The 13,554-nt window shown below is 40.2% G+C and overlaps 1 protein-coding gene across 3 annotated transcripts in view; it reads right to left on the reverse strand.

The window, feature by feature from the left end:
* The window catches only part of LNX1 (ligand of numb-protein X 1), a 211,069-nt gene that overhangs the window by 146,835 nt on the left and 50,680 nt on the right, over window positions 1–13,554 (reverse strand). For 2 of the 3 annotated variants that reach the window (XM_047799585.1, XM_047799581.1), the window contains exon 3: window positions 7,258–7,342. The exons of the other annotated variant lie outside the window; for it this stretch is intronic. The gene's annotated coding sequence lies outside the window, so the exon portion shown is untranslated. The remainder of the gene's footprint in view (window positions 1–7,257; window positions 7,343–13,554) is intronic. 3 annotated transcript variants of the gene reach the window in all.

Below are 13,554 nucleotides of genomic sequence, written 5' to 3' on the forward strand. Positions count from 1 at the left end.
AGGATATTGAACAGAGTTCCTTGTGCTATACAGTAGAGCCATCCTATACATACTGACTTGAATCTGCTAATCCCAAATTCCCAGCCCCTCCCTTCCCCGAGCCCCTCCCCTTCAGCAACCACAAGTCTGTTCTTGATGTCTATGAGTTGTTTGTTTTGTAGATGTTGATTTGTGTCATATTTTAGATTCCACATATAAGTGATATCATGTCATATATGTCTTCCTCTGGCTTACTTCACTTAGTATGAGAATCTCCAAGTCCCTCCATGTTGCTGCAAATGGCGTTATTTCAGTCTATTTTATGGCTGAGCAATAGTCCATTGTATAGATGTACCACATCTTCCTTCTTCCTCTGTTGATGGACATTCCTCCTCCCAAACACCTTATGCTTTTTTAGTGTTGTATAATTTAAATCCCATTTAATTCTATTTTTTGTATATTCAGTTCTTGGTGCAAATGACCAAGTGACTGTTTCTTTCACAAACCCTCCATATGCCTGCTGTCTTGAAGGAGGTCTAATAGGGTACTCTGTCTTGGCCTAAGAGTCCAACTTCAGATTTTTCCCCAAGAAAGCTGAAAATTCATAATAACTAGTAACACAGTAACTTATGGACACACACAGACAAGTGTCCCACTAAGGCATGGAGTGGAAAAGGCAAAAGCAGGAGGGGAATTGGGTTTCTTGTCCCCTCGGGGGTAATAAGCACAGAAGAAGCCAACTTTCTAGGTGGGGAAGTGTTTTCCTTCCCAATGAACTTTTGCTTCCATCCAAGTAAAGGCAGGTCCTCAAAAACAGGGATCATTGCCAAGAAGCCCGTAACTTCCATTCTCCTAAGTCAAAGAATATAAGAAAGTGGATACAGATACCAGGTAAACCACTCACCATTAATGTGGAGATAGCTCTTGGTCTGATTCTAACAGTCTCAGCAAAGGGAATTCCGTTTGGTTTCTCTGGAATCATTAGCAGGCGAAGATGCTTCTTCTCACCCTGGTCAATGAACCTGGATGGCTGCCTCTCTTTTTAGCCTCCCTCAGAGCTGAATTCCTCTAGGTACCTGCCACTGATCCACCATGAGGTGCCTGGAGTAAACAAGGGTGCTTCCCAGTGGCTGTGGAGCCACAACCTGGTGGGAGCAGTGGATGTGGGCTCTGGGGATGGGGAAGAAGGCATTGCCATGGCCAGTCCTGGTAACTCTGGTCCCAGGAGCAGCCAGCTCCTCCCAGTGTCAGCCTGAAAGCTGCACTTCTAGTTGAAGTTAGATTGGCACAGAGTAATGACTACTTTCCCCTCCCACTCTCCTTCACCAGTTATGAGAACGTGGGGCTGTCACCATCATGAATCTTTCCCAGAGCCCTCCATTACTGATGGCTCAGCTAATCCTGTACCAGAAATGTTGACTTCAGCTGCAGCCACGGGGCCAAAGTACAGGTGGGACAGCAGAAACTCATTCTTGTTGCGGTCTGAGAAGATGCCTGCATTTTATTACCAAATCCATTCAGCTCAGTTCAATGAACATTGATGGAGAGTCAAGAGCCAGGAGCAGTGTAATTAACCAGCCCGGGTAATTGAGGCCCCAGACTTCCAAGTTTCCAGTTTTCTCTGTCTTAATTTGAGGCACTGTCACTATCCGTGCTGGCCATCAGCCTCGGGTGGCTGGGCTGGTCCTTCCAGTTCAGCCTGTCCCCCTGAAGTGGCGTGGTCCAGGTGGCAAGGGAGAGGCTGCCCTACCAGTCCTCTCTCCTACTTTCTCTAAGTTGCCCCAGGACATATAAGGGAATTGCGGCTTTGACAGGTCATGCTGCACATGTACACCCACTGCCACATTGGGTGACTCTCACTAAAGTGTCTCCCCAGGGTGGCCAGCCCTTCTAGATGATTTGGCTGCACCTGGATCAACACTGATCATGTTCCATCCACCCACCCATACACTCGCAGCTGTGACTGTGGAGTGTGTGTGTGGCAACAAGCCAGGGCTACCGCTGGATACTTATCCTTCAATGTCACGTAGTTATTGGGTTTTGGCATCAGGGACAGCAGTTGCGCTGGGCATGTCCCCCTCATCTCTGCCCCTAGGAGATGCTGCACACACCAACTCCTTTGAACTTGAAGTTGGGAGAAGATCTGTGAGGTTCATGGTCTACCTCCCCAGCCACCCCCGTCTTAAGGTGGCATCTTTTCTGGAATAAAGGAACCAGGACCCACAGGCCAGGGGTCACCAACAGGACAGTTCCAGGTGCCAGTCGCCTCAAAGCCAAATGCTCAAATCTGATTGCCATTATTTCTCCCTGCTTCCTAACTCCCTCTTACAAATCTCCCCATGCGGTAGAATCTGTATACCACCCACTCTCCTCACCCCTGCTTAAGTGGCTGATGTCCTTAGCACCACCGTCCTCCCCTGGAAGTGAGCACATGACATTTCATAAGAAAGCAAACATGGATCCCCCCTGGAAAGCCTTAGAATTCTGCTGGTGTGATGGAAAGAAGCACGGAATGAGAAAGAGTAACCAGGGTCCGACAGTGCATGTGCCCAAAGAAACAGAAATGAAGTTACCCTCTGTGGGGACACAAGGATGATCTGAATGTAACATGTGGGCTCTGCTATCTGTGATGGGGGGCGTCATGGAGGGGTCTGGATCTTGTGAAAAACAGATGCCAGGATGAGATCAAACACATAAGTACTGGGAGTTCCTGTTGTGTCTCAGTGGGTTACGAACCCAACTAGTATCTACGGGGATGCAGGTTCGATCCTTGGCCTCGCTCAGTGGGTTAAGGTCCTGGCATTGCCATGAGCTGTAGTGTAGGTCGAAGACATGGCTCGGATCTGGCCTTGCCGTGACTGTGGTATAGGGCGGCAGCTGCAGTTCTGATTCGACCCCTAGCCTGGGAACCTCCATATGCCATGGGCGCAGCCCTAAAAAAGCAATTGAAACAACAACAACAGCAAAAATCTAAACCATGTAAGGACTTAATTAGGAAGAGAGCTGTGTGAGCATCAGTGGGACAGGAACTGAGAAAGGTTGGGAAAGCACATGGAAAAGCTTCATCTTGTCTTTGTTGAATGAATGAATGAATGAACAAAGTATAGTTTAGAAAAGGAAGGAGAAAAGGAACATTAGGGTACAAAATGATGTGAATCAGTAGACTTGCTCTTATGTTATAGGTAGATGAGATGTTCTCCTGGAATCCACCATGGGGCTGTACTGGGTGTTTATGCCTGACATCTGAGTGCTCAGGTCTATTCTGATTGATTGATGCCTGTGCAGTACTGATTGTTAAATATTCTGAAAGTCATCCCTAGATACATGGATTAACAAATTGCCTGGAATATTTGGCGATGGTTTCACAAATGCAAAATAATTTATTTCCGATGGCCATTCCATGGTAATACATACATTAACATCATATATATTAACAATTCTTATTGTGGTGGAGACGAAACAAGGGGAGCCGCCCAAACCCATCTGTTGTTCTGTGAATCTGATGGAAGATGATGCGTTAAATTGAAGCGATGTCCCTGCCAAGTTTCTAATGAGCTGTTGATTTTTTCTCTACTCTCCCTAAGAAAGAATGTATGCTATTTACCCCCACCCCCATTACCCCACTAAAACTGTACCAGTAACTAATGCGGGTGGACTTCTTCCTGTTCTCCTGTCATAAGCAGTTTCCTTAAATCAGAAACTGCTTGAATAAAAAATAAACTGAGACTGAATGAAATGTGACTTTTCATTAAAGTTTTTATCCTCACAACATGCTGAAGGAATGGAGATATCTGGGGCAAATGGATGAAATGTCTAGACTTAAAAGTCAGGTGGACTGGAAGGAGAACTGGCAGAGCCCATTGGGAGGTGGGAGCATGGCGACAGGGAGAAGCAAGAGAAAGGAACTCAAAAAGCCCCAGAGATGGTACTAAGGACTCGGAACTCATGGTGGTGGTGGTGGTATTGAGGTTCAAGTCTAATTATATCTCCAAAGGGGGTGTAAGGGGTGATATCTGGTATCTGGGGTGTACTTAGACTAGCTGGATTTTTTTTTTTGCTTTTTTTTTCGTCTTTTTAGGGCTGCACCCATGGTATATGGGAGTTTCCAGGCTAGTGGTCAAATCAGAGCTGCAGCTGCCAGCCTACACCACAGCCACGGCAACTCGGGGTCCGAGCCCCATCTATAACTTACACACAGCTCATGGCAATGCCGGATCCTTAACCCACTGAGCAAGGCCAGGACTCAAACCCATGTCCTCATGGATACTAGTCAGGTTCATTACCACTGAACCATGATGGGAACTCCTGGATTCGTTGTTTCTTATAACCAGAAATGAATTTTGCATATCAGTCCAAAGTCAGAGATCAATGCCTCTGTCTTTCCATATACTCCCAAGACTGAAAATCTGTGCTCATGTCTGGGATGGGACTGAACCTCTTGGATGGGGATGAGAGGTCACAGGTCACCTCTTCCAAGAAAAGAGAGATTCAGGAGCAGGAAACTGGGAAAGATGATGCTCTGGATGTATGGAGTTCTGAGCGAAGTGACATGCTTTCTAATGTGCATTAAACTCCCCTTCTTGATTAATGGAGCAGTTCCTCTTCTGGCATAGGGCACAACCTCTCTTTCTCTCAGGGTTCTAGTCGTTGCTTCTCTTCTGCATGGCAATGGCTTCAGCCACCCACTGGAACACACACTGTCACCAACCCTGAGTCTGCACTGTCTCTCTGCTCACCTTTGGGAATGGCCCCTTTTTGTAAACTGTTTTCAATGACCGGATTTGACAATGGCAGCTGTTTCCTGCCCAGACTGATACAGTTGCCCGAAGTCACATATAGCTCTCTTCTTTCCTTTGTATAATGTCTGCAGAAAAAAAAAAATAGCTAAAAATCCCTGCCTTCTTTTGTGGTAGGCAAAGACAGAAATGAGATTAGGGCTGGGCAGCTGAAAACTCAAGGAATTTAGACTGGGGCTACCCCTCCTCAGAGGTTGATTGAAATTGTGAAAATTAGGAAAAAGAAAAAGTGTAACTAATCATAAAAAAAATTGGAGTGAAGAAATAGAATTAAATATATCCACAATCATACTAAATGAAGCACATGGCAGTTCTTCTCCACTCCATCAAAATGGTGCACCCTCACCCAAGTCACCAATGACTCCCTGTTGCCAGATCTATGATGATTTTCAGTCCTAATCTACTACTTTCCCTTTTACTCCATTCCAGCTACTCTGGCTTCTTTGTTTTTTCCACACACACAGAAAGCATACCTCCACCCTACAACTTGGTGTTGGCTGTTCTTCCTGCTTGAATATGCTTCCTTCGTATATCCACATGGCTGGCTCCCTCCCTCCTTTGACTCAAAGTCACCTTCTCAACAGAGCCTATCATGACCACTCTGTTTATAACTGCAACCTCCCTGCTCTTGTACTCCCAACCCTATATACTCTGCTCAACTTTCACTGTTTTCCACATCATTTATCATTTCTAATATTTTATGTTAATTGCTTATTTATTATGTGTACTATTTATTGCCTGTCTCCTCCCATAAAATTTCTCGAGATCAGGGATCTTCATTTTATACACCAATTGCTCAAAATACGATCTAAGACATAGTAGGTGCTCAACAAATATTTGCTGAATAGATAAATAGCAGAGACTTTCCAACACAAAATTTAACTAAATGCTGTCAATGCAATGAAACAAAGGCAGGAAAAGAGACAAGTGCAAAAATATAAAGTAGAGTTCTGAAGAAGAATTTGAACATCAGCAAAGGTAACATTTAAGTTTAAAATCATTAAACAGGATTTTTTTTTAAAAAAGAATATTCTATTATGATGAGACCTTTATTTAATAAGGAAAAGATAACAGTCATAATCCACTTTGCTTCAAACACCAAAGTATGCATCAAACATTAAACATCTAACTATAAACCAAACACTTTTAGAAATATAACAACAACTTGATTTTTAAAAAATACAATCCTGGTGGATAACTTTGGGATGTCATTAGAATGACCTTGGAAATGTGCACACAAAATCAGACAAGACAGAAGAGACAAGCAAAATTAATGGGAGGTAATTTAATGATCTCTAAGAGTTGTCGAAAGGATCTAAAAATAATTGAGAATAGAATCAAATAATAAAAAAATGAATAGACTGTAAACAAGTGCTAAAACAACTTCTCTCTCTTAACAATTCCTGGTTGGTTGGCATACTCATCAGAGAATTAAGGGAAAATCCAGGCTCACTGTAAGACTTGGAGTCCCCAGTAGCTTTGCATAGCGAAATTTTCCAGGCTAGCTAATGGGCTGTGACTAGAACTTGTAAAGCATAACTTCTCCCATATTCTAGTAGAAAGAGTCAGAGACCACCCAGATACAAAGGGATGGAAGAGTAGCTTCTACCTCATCATGGGATGTGTCAAATTCATACGGAAGAGCAGATAGGATGAGAATTGTGGTGTGGTTGCCATTTTGGAAAGTACAATCTACTACATCAGATACTTGGAACACTTCAAAAGAAATTTTAATATGTTATCTTTATAATTTACAGTGCAGTTAAACATGTTTAATTAAATACATTAAGTTATAAAACTATCCTAAGAAGGGACTTTTTTTTTTTTTTTGTCTTTTTAGCTATTTCTTGGGCCGCTCCCGCAGCATATGGAGGTTCCCAGCCTAGGGGTCCAATCGGAGCTGTAGCCACTGGCCTACGCCAGAGCAGAGCCACAGCAACGTGGGATCCGAGCCGCGTCTGCAACCTACACCACGGCTCACGGCAACGCCAGATCGTTAACCCACTGAGCAAGGGCAGGGACCGAACCCGCAACCTCATGGTTCCTAGTCGGATTCGTTAACCACTGCACCACAACAGGAACTCCAAGAAGGGACTATTTTTTGCTAGGTTTATAAGTGAAATAATAATGTTTGTAAGTTAAACTTAAAATTTAGGTAAGTGGCTTCCTCTTAGAATATTAAAAAATCAGAGAGAACATCACTCACACCCTAAGAAAAAGTAGAATGATCTATACAATCATAACTCTTCTGGCATCCATTAGAGAGTAGAGGTTGTAGGGCAACCAACTGGCCTGAAATCGAAGAGAAAATAGGAACCTCCAAGGGAAAAATAGGAGTTCTAGCTAATTTGAAGTAGAGCAGGGGAAGAAGACAGATCCACCATAAAAGCAGCCAAGAAAAATTCCTCTAAATTTCTAAAGTCAAGTTTGAATATCATGAGAGTATAGAAATGCTAGGAGTCACAGAAAAAAGTGCTCTTACCCACTCACAGGCTCTTTTCCACAGACCTCATGAAAAATACTGGGCAGAGTAGAAGGTGGGAGAAAGCCTTCCTCATGGCTCAGGCCTATGGAAGGAAGATAGGAAAGATCAGACTGACTTCTCATCAGAAACTAACAAAGCCTGTCTATGGAGGGACATCTTTAAGGTGCTGGAAGGGAAAAACTGTCAACCCCAAATTCAATACCCAGTGGCAGAGTCTTTCAAATATGAAGGGAAATTGAGACTTTTTCAGATAAACAAAGAACGAGATCATTTATTACTAATAGATATGAACTACAGGAAATCTTTTTCTTTTTCTTTTTCTTTTTGGTCTTTTTAGGGCTTCACCCTCAGCATATGGAAGTTCCCAGGCTAGGGGCTGAATCAGAGCTGCAGTCGCTGGCTTACACCACAGCCACAGCAATGCCAGATTTGAGGCATGTCTATAAACTACACTGCTGCTCATGGCAATGCCAGATCCTTAATCCACTGAGCAAGGCCAGGGATCGAACACACGTCCTCATGGATACTAGTTGGGTTCTTCACTGCTGAGCCACAGTGAAAACTCCTGAACTACAGGAAATCTTAAACGGATTTCTTTAGGCAGAAGGAATATGATATGAAAGAGAAACTAAGATTTACACAAAAAATGAAGAGCACAGGAAATTGTAAAAATGAATAGACTGTGGAACTCAGAACACTAAACATTATTTTGGGAGCACATCTATAATCCAGTCTGATTACACAGGCTACTTAATTTACCTGAACTTCCCTGAAGGAAATCTAGCATTCTAAAGTATAATAAGAATGGTGATTTATATACTATTTTGGGGGAAAAGTTAACTTAGGAAGAAAGAGATTGAGATGTTTATTAAAGGGCAAGTAAATTTTAATTTGTGTGGTCAAAAGTAAAAAGTAATGAAGATAAGACAAATTCAAGGAAGTAAAATAAACACTGAAAAATCTAAAGAGTAAAAGGATTACATTTTAAAATCTATCATGTTAAAAATTTAAAACTTAAAAGAAAATAGTTCCAAGTATTCATGAGATGAGGGTTTGATCCCTGGCCTCGCTCAGTGGGTTAAGGATCTAGCGATGCTGTGAGCTGTGTTGTAGGTCACAGATGTGGTCAGATCCCACGTTGCTGTGGCTGTGGTGTACGCTGGCGGCTACAGCTTCAATTTGACCCCTAGCCTGTACTTCCACATGACACAGGTGTGGCCCTAAAAGAAAGACAGAAAGAAAGAAAGAAAGAAAGAAAGAAAGAAAGAAAGAAAGAAAGAAAGAAAGAAAGAAAGAAAGAAAGAAAGAAAGAAAGAAAGAAAGAAAGAAAATGGTTCCAGGAGCTCTCTGTGTCGCAGTGGGTTAGGATCTGGTGTTGTCACTGCAATGGCTCAGGTTACTGCTGTGGCATGGGTTTGATCCCCAGGCCAGGAAATTCCATATGCTCTGGGGATGGCCAAAAGAAGAAAAAAGGAAAGGAAAATGGTTCCAGGATAATATTTTGACACAAAAGCCATCCTCAAAAACACCAAAAAACATATATTAACCCAAGATATCTCTTTGGACTGTATTTGACCATTCTGTAGAAAGAAAGACAAGGACATCGATGAACTGACTAATTCTTTTTTTAATGTAACTATTAATTATATTTGGTATGTGCTGATTTTTCTTCTAAGTACTTTATGAATATTTAAAAATTTAATCCTCACAAGGACCCTATGAGGTAGATACTATTATTACTTACTTCTTACAAATGTGGTCAAGGTCACGTGGTAAATTCAAGTTTTGAAAAGAGACAAATTTTCCCTGAAGTCTTTGCTTTTAACCTCTGTGCCACTCTACTTCCCAACACAATAACTGAAAAAAAACCTACATTTCAGATATAGAGAATTTTCATTACTTTTATACATCTGAAGAACATTTATAAAGACTGATTATGTAGCTGGCTACAAAGAAAATGTTAGCAAATTCAAAAAATAAAGATTTTGTAGGTTATATAATCTGATCCTAATGCAATGAATAAGAAAAAAAATTAAAAGATGACCAAAAATTGTCTGCTTGAAAATTAAGAAAAACTTAGAAAATATTTGGCTCAAAGGAGAAATCAAAAGGGAAGTTACTGTGTGAGAGATGCAAACGGGCAGGCAAGGAGGTTCTGTCACTTGATTTTTGTTTGTTTGTTTTGGATACATCAGCAGTACGTGAAAGTTCCTGGGCCGGGGATCAAACCCACACCAACACCACAATACCAGATCCTTAACCTGTTGTGTCACAAGGGAACTCATTATTATTATTTTTCTTGAAAGCTATAAAAAGGAAAACTTTATAACATTCCGTAAGACACTGTGAAATCGCACCAGAAAAATATTATAGCCAAAAGACCTTTCTTGTGAAAGAATGAAGATGAGAAGAAACCAAATCTACATTAAGAAGTTAGAAAAAGAACAATAAAGAAGAGTTCCCATTGTGGCTCAGCAGAAATGAATCTGACTAGGAATCATGAGGTTGAGGGCTAGATTCCTGGCCTCACTCAGTGGGTTAAGGATCCTGCATTGCCGGGAGCTGTGGTGTAGGTCACAGATGTGGCTTGGATCTTGCATTGCTGTGGCTGTGGTGTAGGCCAGCAGCTGTAGCTTTGATTAGACGCCTAGCCTGGGAACCTCCATATGCAGCGGATGCTGCCCTGAAAAGACAAAAGACAAAAAAAAAAAAAAAAAGAAAGAAAGAACAATAAAGTGATAAAATAAAAGCTTAACAATGAAATAGAAAGGAAAAAAGTAGAATAGATAAATAAATTTTAAATATTGTTATATTAAAATCTATACATTTGATAGACAATTTTTGAAAAGGATAAAAAGAAAAATTATGAAAGATCCAGAAGTAGGAAGAACAGATATTAAAATGACTAAAAGCAGTAAAAAAGAATATAATATGAAACTTTATGGCAACAAATTTAAAAACTGGAAAAAACATTGGAAAACAAGAGGAAAAATGATCAATTTTTGCAGATGATATGAGTGTAAACCTAGAAAGCCCAAAGGAATCTGGTAAAAATCTCCTAGAATTAAGAAGAGAATTTTAAAGTAGATGAATCCAAAAATATGCACACACAAAAAATCATTATCTTTTCTTTACTCTAGCAATAAGAATAGGAATGGAAAAAAATCATTTAAAATAATGAAGAAGAAACCTCTATGGAATATTTTGAAATAGATATAACAAAAATGAAATAAGAAAATCATCCTAAAATATGCAAAAGTAGAAATGAAGAAGTGGAAAGACATGCCATATACTTGGATGAGAAGACTCAATGCCATAAAAATATTAAGCTCCCTCAAATCGTGTATATATTTCACTAAAACTCACAACAAGGTGGGTATTTTGGTGTGTTTGCTTTTGGCAATTGGATAAAGTGATCTTAAAATTTCCAGAAATAAACCAAACAATGAAGAAAAAGTAAGTAATTTTAGAAAAATAAAGATGAGGCAGACTTCCTCATCCATTATTAGAATGCTCTATAAAGCCATTATATGCAAATAAGTACCTTATTTTATCCCCATTTTATTGCACAAGGATATAGTACAAATATATGAGGAAAAAATAAGGATAAAGCAAAACTCTTGCCAGAAAATCTCATAGATTACATGTACTATATTGTGCAGGAAAACTTTCCCCATCAAAACTGAGAAGTCAAAAGCTATTAGAGAAAAGATAGGCATATTTAACTATAACAATTATCTCCTTAAAGACAAACATAACACAAAAATATCATTGTCATAGTAGGTTTTCAGAAATATATCTATAACACATGTAACATTTAATTTTTATAGTATGTGAATATTTATTATAAATTTACAAAAGAAACAAGAACAAACCAGTAGGAAAATGGGCAAAGTATATCAATGGGTAATTTATAGAAAAACAATCCAAGTGACCAAGAAATATGGAGAGATCCTCAAATTCACCAAAAGTGGGGGGAAGGCAAATTAACAATGAGATATAATTTTACACATGCTAGATTATCTAAAATTTAAAAGATCTGTAACACCTCTTGTTGGCAGCGTTATAGGAAAGGGATCACTTTCATGGATGGAATTAGAAATGCTACAGCCTCTTGGGGAAGCAGTACAATGATAGCCACTAAAATTTAAAATACATACACTCTTCAGGCCAGCAATCTTTTTCCTGGGAAACTGTCCAATAGAAATAAAGTCACCAGAACATAAGGATTCATATAAAGTGTTTTTTTGGAAGGAGGGAGTTGTTCTGAGGTTCTCTTGCAAATTGTCTGTGAAAGCTACGATGTGTTTCCAGCAATAGGGGAGCAGCTGAATAAACTACGGCGTAGCCATAGGATGTAGTGACACAGCCGTTAAGAGGAATGGCATAGAGCTGGCGAATTGACACGAAGAATTTCAAGAGGCGTTATTGATGGAGTAAAGCACAAGCAGAAAAAAAGAAAGGGGGGTGGGTATGTGGTTCTATTTTTGGAGAACAAACGATGATCAGAAAGCACCTGTGTGTGTGTTGTGTGCATCTTTATATGATTATATAGCCATGAGTAAAAATAGGAAAGATACCTATTAGATTATTAATATGGGTTATCTGGGTAGGTTGGGTAGGTTGGGAATTGATATGTTTGTAAGAGAAGAGGAGGCACCATGTCTATAAAAGGAACACCATTCAAAATGGCTATCATTAACAAGTCAACAAATAGTAAATGTTGGAAAGGCTGTGGAGAAAAGAGTACTCTCCTCCAGTGTTGGTGGGAATGTAAATTGGTACAACCACTATGGAAAACAGTATGGAGGTACCTCAGAAACTTAAATATAGAACCACCATACGACCCGGCAATCCCATTCCTGGGCATGTATCCAGACAAAACTTTCCCTGAAAGATACATACACCCTTATGTTCATTACAGCACTATTCACAACAGCCAAGACATGGAAACAACCTAAATGTCCATCAACAGATGAATGGATTAATGGATTAACAAGATGTGGTACATATACACAATGGAATATTACTCAGCCATAAAATAATGCCATTTGAAGCATCATGGACGGAACTAGAGACTCTCATACTACGTGAAGTAAGTCAGAAAGAGAAAGACAAATACCATATGATATTACTTATATCTGGAATTTAATATATGGCACAAATGAACCTATCTACAGAAAAGAAACAAAGTCATGGACATAGAGAACAGACTTGTGGTTGCTGAGGGGGATGGGGAGGGAGTAGGATGGACTGGAAGTTTGGGGTTAGTAGATGCAAACTATTGCATTTGGAGTGGATAAGCAATGAGATCCTGCTGTGTACCACAGGGAACTCTGTCTAGTCACTTGTGATGCAACATGATAGAGGATAATATGAGAAAAAGAATGTATGTATATACAAAATATATAAAGACTGCACTGAAAAAAAAAGAATGTGTGTATATATGTATGACTGGGACAATTTGCTGTACAGCAGAAATTAATAGAATATTGTAAATCAATCATAATTTTTAAAAGGAAAAAAAAGGAAGCAAACAAAAAGACAGCCCACAAAGGACCACACAGGTACCTATATTTAAATCAATTACATACAGGAATTTTTGAAAATGGATGAATGTGTATTGCTCAGGCACATTGGTCAATTTAAGGGAAACTGTCTCCCAGATAATATCTTCCTTTCTAGGGAAATGTGCTATTTTTATGCGTACCCCTGCACTAACACATTCTCCAGGAAAGAATTTGTGATTGTGGGATTCCCATTCTTAATTCTAAGACTTCCTCTTCCATGGCATAGTGTTTCAAGTGTTTTATTGCAGAAATAGCACTCAGAAAGGCTTCGGCATCCTTCTGAAAATGGCTATCCTTTGGGGTTTCGACCTCCGTTCCTTCTTGTCCATCCTTCCTTCCGTGAAATGACTCCCTGGTTAACCTTTCTAAGTAAAGCAAATCACCCCATTTTGGGCAGATTCTCTAGGTGTGTGGGGCCAATGTTTTTCCTTCCCCACACCCCACAACAGGGAAGCCAGAAGGTGAAGTTACCTGGAGAATGCCCAACTGCTCTTTAGATCATAGGTCTTAGAACTTTAAAGTTGTCTAAATTGTGAACTTCAGGATCAAACAGGAGGTAAAAGACACAGAAGCCAAGAAAACTAACTCAAGATACCATTAGTCAGCCCATGCTGTTGACTGCCCCCTCAGTGTTTACAGAATGTTTACTGGTTTTACATTCCATGTTCACATCTGTCTGCCTCCCTCCGCCTCCTCATGGTGGAGCAATTTCCTTCACTTCAAA

The sequence above is a fragment of the Phacochoerus africanus genome, chromosome 10 (assembly GCF_016906955.1).
Source record: "Phacochoerus africanus isolate WHEZ1 chromosome 10, ROS_Pafr_v1, whole genome shotgun sequence".
Lineage (NCBI taxonomy): Eukaryota > Metazoa > Chordata > Mammalia > Artiodactyla > Suidae > Phacochoerus > Phacochoerus africanus.